The sequence below is a fragment of the Vulpes vulpes genome, chromosome 6 (assembly GCF_048418805.1).
Source record: "Vulpes vulpes isolate BD-2025 chromosome 6, VulVul3, whole genome shotgun sequence".
NCBI lineage: Eukaryota > Metazoa > Chordata > Mammalia > Carnivora > Canidae > Vulpes > Vulpes vulpes.
This window is the reverse complement of record NC_132785.1, coordinates 88,994,344-89,007,073: the sequence shown is the minus strand read 5'-3', so window position 1 is coordinate 89,007,073 and position 12,730 is coordinate 88,994,344. Positions and strand designations below refer to the sequence as shown.

Below are 12,730 nucleotides of genomic sequence, written 5' to 3'. Positions count from 1 at the left end.
CACTATATGGATGGTATATTTCTTTAGCTGTTCAGGAAGAAGAATCACATTTATTCAATGGGCTGAACCAAAAGATAGGAAAACAACAACACCAATGCACACGCAGAAATTAAGAAACTATAGCTCTTTTTTTTAAGATTTTATTTATTCATGAAACACACAGAGAGAGAAAGGCAGAGACATAGGCAGAGGGAGAAGCAGGCTCCAGGCAGAGAGCCTGACGTGGGACTCGATCCCGAGACCAAGCCACGCAGGTGTCTCTAGCTCTTGTTTTTAACAATGTATTTCTCTTTTCTCCCTCCCTTTTTTTTAAAGGGGAGTAGGAACAGAGGGAGAGGGAGAGAGAGTATCCCAAGAAGGCCCCACATCCAGCATGGAGCCCGATGCAGGGCTAGATCACAGGACCCTGAGATCACAACCTGGGCTGACATTGAGAGTTGGACACTCAACTGACTGAGCCACCCAGGAGCCAAAACAACATATTTCTTTAAAAAAAATGTTTAAAATCTTAAAAACACAGTATAATGTGATGTCAAGAGTTTGGCAAGTACCTAGAGAAAATCATCTTACTACCAGATGCCTCAATTTCAAATTGAGGAGTCTACTTCAGATCAGTAAGGGCCTGCCTGTCACTAGGTCATTAAAAGAACATTAGCACAAAGTGGATGCAGCAGTGTCCACCCATGCCAGTAGTTGGATGACAAGGTAAAACCCAGAGGATGGTTCCTTGGATGGGGAGGGGACTCAAAGCACAGCCATCACATGGCTTCTTCCAAACAAACACCTGAAGGCAGGCAGCAGGAAATTACACCACAAGGTGAAAACCATTCTGGTTCAGCAAAGACATTTATGATGTAAAAAAACAGAATAAGGGCCCTGCAGCTGCAGCCACTGATTTTCCCTTAATGTCTGGGTTTCTTTCTGAATCCTTGTAGGAAAAATGTAAGAGTTGTGAATGAGAATTTTTAGTGAATTTATTGACACTATAGAGTTCAATACATAAGAATACAAAAATCCTCCAAAAATGTATATGAGTGACACCATGTTGAGAAGATATTACAGGATAGGTGAGAAAGTGAGAAATATATGTGGAATAAAATGATTAAAATGTCCTTATTTCATTAACTCATCTTTTACCTTTTTTTTATTGTGAGTTCTAAATATGTTCAGATGAAATCTATTTTTTTGGCCTTTAATCTTCTCAATAATGGGACATCTCATGAATGCTAAGCAATACAAATTTCCTGTAAAGCAACAAAGCTTCCTTAAAAAGTGCTCTGGAAGGAAAATTTGTCATAGTTTTGTTACATTTCTTTTCACCAAGTCAAACCAAATGCCAATGTCAAGTTGGACAGGAAGAGGGTTGTGACATAAAATTCCACTTTCCATTGAAGGTGAGATGACACATATATTGTGTTTTTCAGGCCAAGCATGCTTCTTAGGGCACTTGCTGTTTGTGAATTGATCACAGGTAATCCCATACCAAGGTGTACCACAATAGCAGTATGGGGTTGTGGGAAAGCTTGTAGTTTCTTAATGCTTTTGTACAGCCTTTGGAATTCATGTGCGGTCTAGAGCCATAGAATGGGCTGTTTACAATGCCTGAGGTGAAAATATAGCAAAACTTTAAAGTAGTAAGTGTACTAAAGTTGGTAATATAATTATTTTCTTTGCTCATCACAGGGAAGATAAGATCATCTATTTGGTCTGCTTATCAAGCAGGATGGTCAAAGGCTCAATATCTAAGCTTGATGGACAAGGATATTGGTTTCATCCTGGTCCCTACTGATTTATGACATATCTCAAAAACAAAGTAAAATAATTCCCCTGCCTCACCCCAAAATCTCAAACATTAACTCTAATGCCCCTTTTTCCAGAACATTAGGTAGTATGAAAGGCCATCAGAGAATGACAAAGACTTCCACTTTGATCAGTAGAATAACATAATCACAAGTACTTACTAAACACTATGCTGGGTGCTTGGACTAGACAAATAAGACACAATTCCTGCCACAAGAGAGCTTATAGTCTACTAAGATAAGCCCTCGGGTCTCAAATGGAACATGTGTGGCTAGCTGAAGCCTCATGTTCATAGCAGAGGATTTTTAAAAAAGTCTTTCACCTGCTATGATTCCCATAAGATAATCTGTTACTGTATGTCTTTGGGGATGAAATTATCTTCATACTACATGTAGCTGTCTGGCTCAAGCCTCATACATTTAATGAAAAAAAAAAAGTCACTTCCAGGCTAGAATGACATATAGGTTTCTTTTGCTCAACTGAACTTTCCACAAGCACTGTGCAGACTCTCTGAATCTTAAAAACACAGTAGAATGTGATGTCAAGAGTTTGGCAAGTACCTAGAGAAAATCAACTGAATTTGAACTCAGCATTTTATTGCCTCCTCACAAAATGAACCGGAAGAAATACAGACATACAAACTTATTGATTTATAGCTTTCAAAATATTGTTTGTTTTTCTAGAATGTATTTGTTTTTAAGTGTTTCAAATTGTTACTTAACCCATATGGAAATACACTGTTAATGTTTCCAAAACATGAGAATTCCTCTAACTAGGAGAAAAAAAGAGAGGATGGTTATAAAACTTGTGGAAAGGATCATTTTGTTTAATCCCCCTCTAGACTGTGAGTAATTTGAGGTTGAGAAATGCCTTACTCATCTTTTTCACTTTGCATCTACTTTAAGGCCTGGGATGTGGCAGGTGCTCCAAAAACATTTGTTGAATGAATGGATGGATGAATGGATGTCTATATCTTGCAGAAGGAGGTAGTAAGTAAAGAAAGATGACAAAGGTAATAAGTAAAGGAAGACAGGGAGAGGTTGAGGAGGGAGAAACATTTATACAGTCTGGGAAGTATCCAAGGATGTGTGTGCAGGAAACAGTGGCAAGTGACACTGATAGGGTTGAATGACACTGATATAGTTGAATGAAGAGTCTCTCTGCAGGTACATTGGGAAGACATCTTTCTATTCTACCACGATGGGGTTTACTGTTCCACATTTTCTTTTATTTAGTTTTTGAAGGCCACACTAGCTCAAGCCCCATTAACACATCTCCATTTGGCCCCTATTAATTTATGGGTATAAAGAGGCATGCCTTCTGGAGCCCCCATGTGAGGCTAAGTAGTCTGCACACCGCACAATTCCAGGGAGCACCTTTCACATGCAGAACAATGTGTGGCACCCCAGTGCTCCCTTGATCCCCCTGGATGTATAACAGAATACATTTACAAATTTACAAACATGCTGAGAAATGCAATATGTTGGAAGATACTTTTAACTATTTTCTTTATCTGTTCCTTAAGACCAAATGATTCTTCCATTTCCCCCGGTTGTGAGAGTTATATTGTAAAAACACATGTGTGTTTTTGCTTGTGTGTTGCTTCCACATTCTAACTCTCAGTGATTAAAGGAACCACTCCAGACTGGAGGAATGCTTGGGTTCTAATCTGGTTCCATCACTTAGTGTGTGATCTTGTGCAAGCTACTTAGTATCTCTGGGCCTCAGTTTCCTTAGTTGTAAAACAGGACTAATAAGAGCTCCAACCATTTAGGGCTGACATAAGAAATAATTGAAATAATCTAGGTAAAGCGCTTAGCACGGTAATTGGAACACAGGGAGTTCTCATATGTATTAGCAACTAGGCTGCTAAAGTTATTATTATTGTCAGCACTGGACTACCAGGTTTGGCCTGCTGGGCTGAACTCCTCCTGAGCCCCTAGAACCTGGACTGCCCATGTAGGGCCTTCCCTTTTCCAATGAGCAGGCATATGCCAACGTTCTTCCAAGGCTATTCATTCCATGAGAGTTAGTCAGAGCTGTGGGTTGATGTCTCACAAACATACACACACACTACACTCACACACACTTCCCCTCTACTCCAAGAACTGCTAACAGCAATGCTATAAAATCAACATGTTGCCGGCCTTCCCCATCTCTTTTTTCCAATGAGTCCATTCAAACATAATTGGTGGATTTGAGAGGAAAATGAGAACCCAAAACATTTCATGGCTAACAGCAACAGAATGATGGTTTTTGGCAAAGGATGACCACCAGAAAGGAGAGTGTGTGTGTATGTTAGACTGTAAGTGTGTGTGGGGGATATGTAAGATCTGAAAAGGGACCTGGATATCAGTGATCAAGTTGGTGTTGGGAGCATCAAAGGTTAGAGAGACAATTAGAGAAGGAGAACTCACTGGCAAGGTGAAGACCAGGGTCCAACAATAAGAACCAGGGGATCATAACACTTATTCTCTCATTTAATTATTTACTGGTTCATTTGACAAATTGTCATGGAATGTTGACTATATGCTGGGAAGTGTCTGATACAGGCAATCAGTAGAGAACAAGGGTCTCTACCTTCATGGAGCTTATAGTCTAATGCAGACAAGTAAGCACATTCTCAGTGAGAGGTTGTATCCTAGAAGTAAGTGCACAGCATTATGGAGGGCAGGGGTGGAGTACAGTCTGATGAAGTGTTTTAGAGAGAATCTTGTGCTCTCTGGTAACAATAGTATGGCTGGGGTGCATGATGGGAATGGAGCAAGATGAGGGCAAAGAAATAAACAGGAGCCATACCCTAAAGGACTTCTTAGAATAGTAAGTTAAAGAACTTGTTCTTGATTTGGAGAGCACTCTGCTGTGTAGGACTTACATATTACTCAGATCTCAAGGACTGGCATCCAGTGGCCATTTTCTTAAAAATGACGTAGTACATACGAAGAAAATCCAGATGAGAATATTTATGGGACAGTCTTTCCTCCTTTGTGTTGCTATAAGAGTTGAAGGACTGTCCCTGCCTACGGTGGAGCATTCTCCAAAGACGAGTGAACCTCTTCAGCCCTTCCCAGCACATCTCCCACTTTAGAGCAAAACTTGTGGCAGCCCACATGTTTCCTGTGGGTAAGTTTCATTAAGCTGTAAAGAAGAAAAGGAAGCCTATCATTTATTAGCTTCCTGTCACCATGTTCCTATTCCTCAGCCTGGCCTTCAAGATCATCTAGCCTCTTCCACCTGTACTCATACAACTTCCCTGCAAGGATTCTCTCTTCCAGGGGAAGATTCTCGAACACTCCATGAACTTCCCTGCTTTAGTGCCTCTGCTCCTTGTCCTTTAAAGGCTTAGCCTGTCTCAGACTCAGTTACTGCATTTGTAAATTGGTGGTAATAATACCTTTATTCATGGATCATGTGTCTAAAAGTACATAGCACAGTCCCTGGCATGAAAACATTGCTCAACACATGTTTGTGAGCAGTTGCCAGCCTTAGGTTCTACATCCTTGTCCATGTGTCACTAACTTCAATACTGAAATGTTTTCAGACCTGGGTATGAGATCAGTGCTGGGAACTGGAATAGATTGGAAAGGGCATGCCTGGCAATGAACATGAAAAGAAATGAAAACAAAAACTAAAAATACAACAAATGAAAATGAAAACAAAAAACCATGCCTGCAACCTCATTTGGCCTAAGCCTACCATTTACTTTGTAAAGCCTACCTTTGACTTTTGCCTCCTACTCTGGGTTATAAACATTCGTCCTTTTGTAATTCTCTTTCATCCACTTGTTTTTCACTTACTTCATATCTTTTGTAACATTATTGATATATCAGTGTAAATTTTTTTGACTTTTAGGACTGTTATGAGAATTAAGTCAAGCTACATATAGAAGGAGTCAAATGCCTGGCACATACATTTAAGCTTTATTGTTTTTAATAGTGATAATGATGACCATAGAAGTCTCTTAAATTCAGGGACTAGGTCTCTAAGAGTTCTAAGAATCTCTTTCCCGCTTGTTGGCTCGGTGAAGAATAATAATAGCAATAATGATGACTACTGCCTATGGAATGACCACATGACTGGAACTGTTCTGGGTACTATACATGCCTTAACTCATTTCTGCTCATGATAAACCTTGAGGTAGGCTCTATTAGTATTACACAATATCATATTGTAGAAATAAGACAACTGAGGCAACCAAAGATAACTAGCCAAGTTTTGCAGTTGGGAAGCAGGAGAGTCAGAATCTGAACCAGTTGGGCTAGCCCTGCAGCCCGTGTACTGAGTACTGCACTGTATTCACTCTCTGATCAAGTTCTATTCATTCAGGCCCAACTCACATAGACCTCCTCTCCAACTTCTCAAACAGAGTTGGCTGAGCTACTCCACCTTCTATACTCCCATTGCACTTTGAATATATCTCCCCTATAGCAATGTTTATGTGTGTATTTATCTGTATGTGAGTTTCTTAAGGAAGAACATGTAAATTACTCACTGTTGTATACTTAGCATAGGGCTTAGCAGAATTTGATAGGCAAAAATAGATGCTGAAATTTAATTGCACTAGTAGGACCTCAGTAAGACTTGATGTTCATGATGGTGGGAGTTACAAGAGATCAAACATGGTTGAATGGAAGTTTCAAATGACAAGAAACACAGTGCTAAATTATTGACTATATGGTTTTATAATATTGTTATTGTTATATTCTGGGTTGGAGTAACTAAAGTGACTTTTTTTAAAGATTTTATTTATTTATTCATGAGAGATGCAGAGAAAGTGACAGAGACATAGACAGAGGAAGAAGCAGGCTCCTTTGGGGAGCCCAATGCAGGACTCCATCCCAGGACCCCAGGATCACACCTTGAGCCAAAGGCAGACACTCAACCACTGAGCCACCCAGGCATCCCTAAAGTGACTCCTATCTAAGATGTCTCATTACCCAGAGGCCTCCAAGTCCCTTTTAGTTACATGTCTTTCCACCTCATCCCTACTGAGAAGTATCAGCTCATGGCAGATGTGGCTGCCCGGAGAAAACCACAGAAGAAGTAAGGGATGTGGTGAAACTTATGCCACTTAGCAGCAATAATTAATATATCACTAGAGGTTGCACAAATAAGCCAAAAGAATGACTGAAGGAGATCCACCCCAATGTGAGCCAAGAATCCATTACAACAATGGTCTTCTGTTGTGCTTTAAAATTTATAATCTCTCTCTTCCATTATTTCATCTGATTCTTACAATAATTCACTGGAGTAGGCAGGACAAGTTCAGGGAAAGGAAGAGACTTGCCTAACGTTCATGGCCAGTGAGAGATGGAATCAGGACAAGGACATGCTTTCCATACAACATGCCAAACAAGATGGTCAGAGTAACTAATTCACTGTTGGGAGGTTCCTGTCCCTGGTGTGCACAGATCTGTATCCTCAAGGCTCTGAAGACAAGGAAGATGTTTCAGATGAAGGAAAATGGAAATACTGAGCACTAGGTCAAGAGACAATACGCTGAGGGCTGAAGAAAAGATGGAGTTTATGAGTTTAAGGGTGAGGGGATATACTGGGTAATGCTTACTTATGGAGACCACGAAAAAGAGCTCTGTCATAGAAGGAGGTCATATGTCGAATTTTATAGGATAAAAAAATTTTAAAAGCATTCCGCTTTAGAAAAATAGATGAGAGGGGATCCCTGGGTGGCTCAGTAGTTTAGCGCCTGCCTTCGGCCCAGGGCATGATCCTGGAGTCCCGGGATCAAGTCCCACATCAATTAAGTGACCTTAATTCGTTTCCCTCCGAATGTTTACTTTACATTGTCTCTGGATCTTAAAATTAAAATTCAAATTCGGGCATGGAGCCTGCTTCTCCCTGTGCCTGTGTCTCTGCCTCTCTCTCTCTCTTTCTCTCTCTCTGTGTCTCTCATGAATAAATAAAATATTTTTTTTAAAAAAAGAAAAATAGTTGAGATAGGCATGTGTAAGGCTAGAAGCCAGAGGAATTTTCAGCTGGTGTGAATGGCTGTGGCCAACCACATTATGTTTAATGTTCACATGTGTGCTTTTCAAGAACTCTTCTTTCTCTATGACAATGCTAAAAGATACATCAGATTCTTTTTGTTGTTGTTGTTTATTGTTTTTATTTATTTTTTGTATATTTTTTTATTTTATTGGAGTTCGATTTGCCAACAGATTCTTTGTGCCTGTGCCCCCCTCCCTCCCCGGCACCCTCCTACTCCCCACCCCCCCATCTCAGTTCCCTGTTCCCATCTGTATTGGGCTTACTGTCAAATCTATTGGAATGCAGAGAAATTCAGAAGGCGGAAATGATCAGAATGCCTCCTTTGATACTGGCACATAAGCTTGCCTTGTGTTTCCTAATGCTCTGTCCCTGTGGTTCCTACAGATTCTGGTGTCAGAGACTCTTCCTTCAGACAATCCTCCTGGGTTTTGAGTGCCAAGCTGGCCCTGATCTTCGAATTATTTTGACTTCCCTTTATCTCTCATATGTTGGCTGCTCCGTATCTCTCATATGCTGGTCTCTCCACTGTTGACCATAGGACTCAAGCAGGACTTGCTTTGGCTCATGGTCACAGTTGTTTGCTACCAACTGCCTGGTGCTGACCGGGATCTTCAATATACATCTACTCTCTTAAAGAATGTATGACCCTACCAGAAACTGGCTGATAAAGGATAATTTTGGGAATACCTACTGATAGGTTCATGTTTGCAAAGATACAGCTCATAACCATGAGCTCTTGCTGGTTGAGGCAGAGACAGAGAAGAGAAAGTTCCAGGCATCTGCAAATGAAAAATGAGGCAGAGACATAGCAAATTCCAAAGTACAGCTGAAGGCACTGTTGTTTGGGCAGCTGAATCACATTAAAAAATCATGTGAAAGCTCTGTATTCCTGCCACTGCAATGAAGAGGGAAAGCAAAAGTCTGAGGGTTTCACAAAGGAAACATTTTGTGACCAGAAGACTTAAAGTTCTGTAAAATCTCATGAAAATGGAAACAGTTTGATGGGTACCCAGCAAGTCTGTAAGTTAAGCCAGCATAGGGAGGTCACGAAGGGAAATTCCATCCTCCTCAACCATTCCTCCTGTGGAAGGAAGTCAGAGTCAGGTGGGCCCCCTCAGCTGATGCAAGACCAAAGACCTGATGCACAAGGAGTGCAGACAAAGCTGTCTTTATATTCATAGCCTGCCTTTTACAAAAATCATTTCATGTCAATAGATAATTGACCTTAATTCTTTTCCTCCAAATGTTTACATTGTCTCTGGATCTTAAAATTAAAATTCAAGTCATATTTAAAAATTAAATTAAATAATAAATCTTAAGAATTAAATTTAAGCCATTCTCAGTAATGAACTAGAATTAATTGAAGTGTTCCTGGTAGTCATTTTGAGAGGCTGGTGGGTATCATCTCTCTAGACTAAAAAGGGTTATTTTTATAGACTTCATAGTGTGATTTAAAAAAAATCCAAACCTCATAAAAGCAATGGGTTTGCATTAATTTTAGTAATACAAAATCCACATATATCTAAAAAAAATACAGACTTTTTTCTAGGGTAGTTTTAAAGCTTCTGTGAATATTTATATTCTGTTTTTGGAAATATACTGTTCTATGCTTGGAATTCTTTGGGCCAATAAACTCCAGAGCACATCCAGAAAAGGGAACTAGAAAAGCCAAGTGTGAGGGAGAATTATTGCACCTTTCGGTCGGAAAAGATGAAGGCTGAAGGCAGAGAGACTGATGTTTACCAAACCAAAAGGGTACAGCTGGGAGAACACATCAAGAACCATCCCCCAAAATTAATCAAAGGTAGCTTTTGCGTAAATGAAAGAAAGCATGAAGTCACACAATGGCTACTAATTCTCTGGAAACCTATCCAAAGAGATGTTCCAATTAAAAAAAAAAAAGGCTGAAGAGGATGATGAATTTAACAATAACTATTGTGGGATTCTGGGAATGCCTCATAGAAAGTAACCTTATACCCCCTCGCCTTCTCCCCCTACAACAAATTATTCCTAGGTATTTTAGAGTCAGACTACTTAGTGAGAAAGACAACCAGGCCTGTGGTCTGAACCATAAATGGAGATTCTTTGTTTTTTTTTTTTTTGTTTGTTTTGTTTTAGAGAATGACAGTTTTGGAAAGTGGCCTCTACCTTGCCTACTGTAAGGTAAAGGGGTCCACACTCCTGAATTTAATAACTTGGGTATAAAAAATTCAAGACATGGGGACTTTCTTCATTACCATGACTTGAATCTAAAAGGCCAGCATGAGACTGGTTCAGCAGTAGCATCCTGAGAATTTAGTATGCCACCAGAGTTTCAGTAATACAGTTTATGTCTAATGTACAATTCCATTCCATGGCTTCCCTGAGATCTGGCTCCTCACAATACTTACTTATTTATAAAGTACTTACAAAGAGTAGCAAATCGATGAAGGAGGAGAGAATGCCTATTTTACCTCAAGACATTTCCTTTTCACCAACCCTCCCTCCCTCCTTCTCCCTCGTCCCATACAGGCAGAGGGGTCTGTTCTAAAGGCACAGCAGGGCATTGACTGGAAATAATTCCAGGGGGTGCTCCCCTCAGAATCCCAACACCCCAGGTCACCTTCTTGGCCTATTAGAAGGAGTAATTACATCTCCTTCTAGAGAGTGACTAGTTATGAGCCCCAGCAAGGGCATGTGAAAGCACCAACAGAAAACACAATAACCCATAAACTTGCTGTGTACTCCCTAGTCTGTCTTGACTAGAACCCTATCCACAGAAATAATCTTCCTCAGAAATAAAAGGGAAACAACTTCATTTGTAATTCCCAGCTGTGTCCATAATAAAAGTAAGGGTCAACGTGTAGGTAGATCCCTCCGTGAGATGATTTTTTTTTTTTTTTTTTTTTTTTTTTTTTGGTGAAGGAGGGCTGGCTACGGAAGAATCATAAAATAACTGAAGAATATGAAAAAAATGAGTCTATCTCTCTCCAAAAATTTACTATTAAATTTCAAATAGGTCTGTGAGCCTTTGACTCTTCAACTGTGTATTGAAATGGAACAAAAGGACTCCAAGGAGACAGCATTCAGCTTAGTTGATGGAAAGTAAAAACTCTTTGAAATTAAAGAGCTCCCTTTAAGGCCTTGGGATTCTGAATTCAACTACGTTCTCTTCTCAACCACCTAAGACATTTGTTTTTAATAAGTCTGTCTTTACAAAGTAAACAATTTAAAAAAGAACCTCAAAACTGTGTTTCTGACCAGCAAAATAAGTACAGATTCCAGCTGTTTTTCATTTTTCTATGCCACTAATTCAAAGTCAGAAATGTCTTGTTTATTGGACATTTATTTAATCCTAATATTTTACATTCCTCTCTTTTAAGAATCTCCTTTCCTATCTCTGTATCCCTTCTCTCGCCACAGTCATCTCTGCAGTCATTTGTCATAGATGGAACTGGAACTTTGCAGCAGATTCTCTCTAAGAAATATTTAAACTTATGCCAAAATGAGATTTCATAATCATATATAGCTTTTTTTATTTATATAAACATCTATATAAAATATTAGGGAAATTTCTTTCTCCTGAAATCTTTAAAAATTGGATATATGCTGGACTTTGTAAGCTGAATAGAGGTTAGGGAGGTAAATCACTTTTCAGGGTACTCTTCTGACCCTCTGACCTTATGCCTGCACTTGGGTCATCTAGCTGTCCTGGATTTTGCTCTAAGGGTTGATGGGTATTAGAGGAACTAATTGCAGATATTATTCAGTGCTCTCCTAGCCCTACAGGTGGGTGATGGATGATGGATTTCTGTAATTTATCATGTTCTTAATTCTACATGGCTCCATGTTGGAGTTCCAGCAGTAGCTAAGGAATTAAAAGAGCAGAGAGCTGACAACAACAGCAAATCTCCATGGAAAATATAATGTAGTAGTGGTTGGAATCAGAGACACTTGATCTCTTCCCTATGTGTTTGTTTTCAGTGGGATGAGGTCCAAGGTGACATTTTTAAATTTACAATTCTATTAATAAAGTTATTTTTTATTATAGCTAGTATTTATTGAGCTAGGCACTGTGCTAAGTGCACCTGAATTACCTTCATTATTTCTTACAACAATACTAACAAGTAGATTATCATTGTCTCCATTCTACAGATGAAGAAACAGTCTCAGAGACTCTAATATGTATTTGTTCATGAAATAGGCATGCTATAGAGAAGAGATCATATACACCTTTGCAAAGGAGGGGTATCTTGAGCAAAGGCATTTTGGGGGCAGCATTTAGTAATCATTTCAGAATAACAGCGTAATTCATAGGTTTAGCAGACAACTCATAGGTATTCACAGGGTTACACCAAATTATATTAAGGTTGGAGGTGAAATGACCCCTGGGAAGCTATCAAGACTGGCTTCCAGAATTGGACATAACAAACACTATATAGACCTCAAACATATCCTAAATATTACAAGAGAATATGAGCTCCTTTTGGACAACACAGTCCTTTGCAAATGACTTCAGAGGTGACAATTCAACACTTCTAGCCCACATGAAATTATTAACTTGTGAAGAGAATGTCCTACAGATATTAGATATAAAAGGCAACCATCTTAGAAGTTGGGCACCCCTTTAAAGGTGTGTCTTATGTGACTATAGAAGCTTTCCTTCCAAAGGCTAAAAAGGGATTTAAATCACTTAATTAGTTGACAACCTCTACTGCATACCTAGTTTTGATGGAGTCCCATATCAGATGTCACTTAAATTGTCATAAAGAGTAATTACAGGTTTTTAATGCAGTATGATCTTATGAAGTACAGTTCAGCTTGCTAAATAAGTAATAGATGAACCTGCAGGAAGGAGGAAAAATCAGTGGAGAAAAGGAAGAAAGAAGAGACATCAAATATATCAAAGTCCATCAATCTAGAGGAGATATTTTTTGTTCTTGTG

General features: G+C 39.3%; 1 protein-coding gene across 9 annotated transcripts in view; it reads right to left on the bottom strand.

The window, feature by feature from the left end:
* The window catches only part of FRMD6 (FERM domain containing 6), a 314,363-nt gene that overhangs the window by 143,272 nt on the left and 158,361 nt on the right, over window positions 1–12,730 (bottom strand). The window lies entirely within an intron of this gene.